General features: G+C 41.5%; 1 protein-coding gene across 1 annotated transcript in view; it reads left to right on the top strand.

The window, feature by feature from the left end:
* Positions 1 to 430: 430 nt before the first annotated feature.
* Positions 431 to 2,188, top strand: part of rbfox3a (RNA binding fox-1 homolog 3a) — a gene marked incomplete in the record, with an annotated part of 614,011 nt that continues 612,253 nt past the window's right edge. The window contains 1 exon segment of the mRNA XM_024272938.2: positions 431 to 534.

The raw sequence follows: 2,188 nt of genomic DNA, 5'->3' as shown, positions 1-2,188 counted from the left end.
AGCTAGCAGAATGTCAATTTTTTATACTTTAAACTGTAACTTTTTAACATAATCATGAATAATAAAAAGGCAGGAATATTATTCCAGAATAAATCAACTTAAACCTTAAATAACTTTAATATTTTACTCTCCATAAAAATATACTTAGTAAAAATTATACAAGTTAGAAATAAATACAAGATGCAATCAGGCCATTAATAACAATAAAATAAAATAAAATGATCTGGAGGGCCGGATCCGGCCCCCGGGCCTCGACTTTGTCACATGTGCTGTAGGGGGAACTTCCTCCAGAAACTCTTTGTTTGGTTCTTTTTCAGCTTATACTAACAGACTTCCTGAATGTCTTTGTGTTCTAGAGCGGGGTCTCCAACCCCGTTCATCAAGGGCTCCCCCCTGCTTGTTTTACAGCTGACCCTGCTGCAGTAATTGCTGCTCACCTGGATCAGGTGTGTTCAGTTAATCAGAAACTGGGCTGATTCCATCCAATCTACTGAAGCAGCAGGATCCACGACACTAAAAACATCCTCATCTCTGGTGAGATTTTAATCTTCTACCTTAAACTGACAGATTAGCTTCACTTTTTAATGAACTTATTGTTTCTTTTACATGTTTAAACCCAAACTGTCCGTATGTTGAGGGTTGAATTCTCTCTGCTGCCTTCAGAGAGTTTCTGCCTTCTTCCTCACATCAGACGATGTTTCACCATCTCATCTGTTCTTTTAGCTCCTGAAATGCTGAGGAGCTGCAGGACAATGACAGATTTCAGGATTATGATTTCAAAGAGCTGTCATGCAGCAGCAAATGTTTGAGTTTTTCAAACCTATAATGTTGATCAACCAAAAACCATCTTTCCTGAATCATTTTGCATGAATGAGTTTTATGTGTTTGGATTTCTCGGTTTCAGCAGCTTGTTGCTAAGCGCACTCCTCTTCCTCCTGCTCCTCTTCCTCCTCTGAACTGCGATGAAGAGCAGCAGGTCAGCGGCGCTGCCTCCACCCGTCCTGACTCAGTCATTCTACACTTTGTCATGTCTCTTATCAGAGTTTTAGCCCCTCTTTCTCTTTATCTTGATTGGTCACTCCTCTCTTGAACACGTTTGCTCCCCGGAGAATTTATCTGCGATTCCTTATCTCTCTCTCCCCTCTGGTTTTGTCGTTTTCCCTCCTCTCCGTTCGTTGTTTGTCCTTCTCCTCCCCTGTAAAAGTGCATAAATGATGCGTTTAACAGCATTGGTTCTGCGGCTCTTCCTTAGGTATATCTGGCTTCTGCGTGCTCTAATCAATGGGCCGAGCTCCTGACTGCAGCAGATCAATGAATGAACCGAATACGCCGGACTCGGCTCTTTCGCTTGATATCAGTTGGGCTTGACGCTAATTATGACATTTTCAAAGTCATATTCAAAGAAGCGCATTTATGCGGACTCCATTTAAATTTCTAATTGTGCCGGGGTGTTATGTGAGGCGGTGTGTTGGCTTCATAGCCTTGGGAGCTGTTTGCCCTTGGTGATTCTTTCATCTACAGATTTAATAGCGGGAGTCAAACAGTGTTTGGTAAATTTGACTGGGTACTTCAAGCCGGTGGAGCCTTTTGTGCTAATATTGACCTGAAGGAGTGGGTGAACAAGGATGTTTAGGATATGAAGATTCCAGAAAGATGGAGCATGTTTGATATGTGTCCTTTGTCTTTCTTGCCTTGAAAGTCACTCATAGCCACGACTTTCACTTTGCATCTGATTTTCATAATGAAGACAGCAGCAGCTACTTCAAGGTTCCTCGCCTGCTTTGAGCTTGTCATGCTAACTTGTCTCAGACTTCACTTAAAACTTTTTTTATTTTTTTTGTAGTCTGACTCCTGATTAAAATTTTGATTTTTCTCCTGCTCTGGTAAAGCCGACAGAAGGAATCTTCTCGCAGAAAAGTAAAAAAATATCTAATAAGAAATGTAAATTGACCATTTTTGGCTCATTAGTTTGACCCCATGAGCATTTACACTCGTCTCAGAACTGATAGATTTCGCCTGCGGAAGTCAACGCCTTCATTGAATGCATAATGTTGCCATGGCAACTGCGCCAAGTGAAGCTGTGGAGCTTCAGAAATGTCCAAAATGCTGAAACGGAAACTTGTCGAGACCAAAATGACCACTGAAGTCTGCTTCAACAAAACGTCAACGGATGTTTGAACTGTGGTCA

The sequence above is a fragment of the Oryzias melastigma genome, linkage group LG8 (assembly GCF_002922805.2).
Source record: "Oryzias melastigma strain HK-1 linkage group LG8, ASM292280v2, whole genome shotgun sequence".
Lineage (NCBI taxonomy): Eukaryota > Metazoa > Chordata > Actinopteri > Beloniformes > Adrianichthyidae > Oryzias > Oryzias melastigma.
The sequence above is the reverse complement of the archived record's forward strand: the minus strand, read 5'-3'. Positions and strand labels throughout refer to the sequence as shown.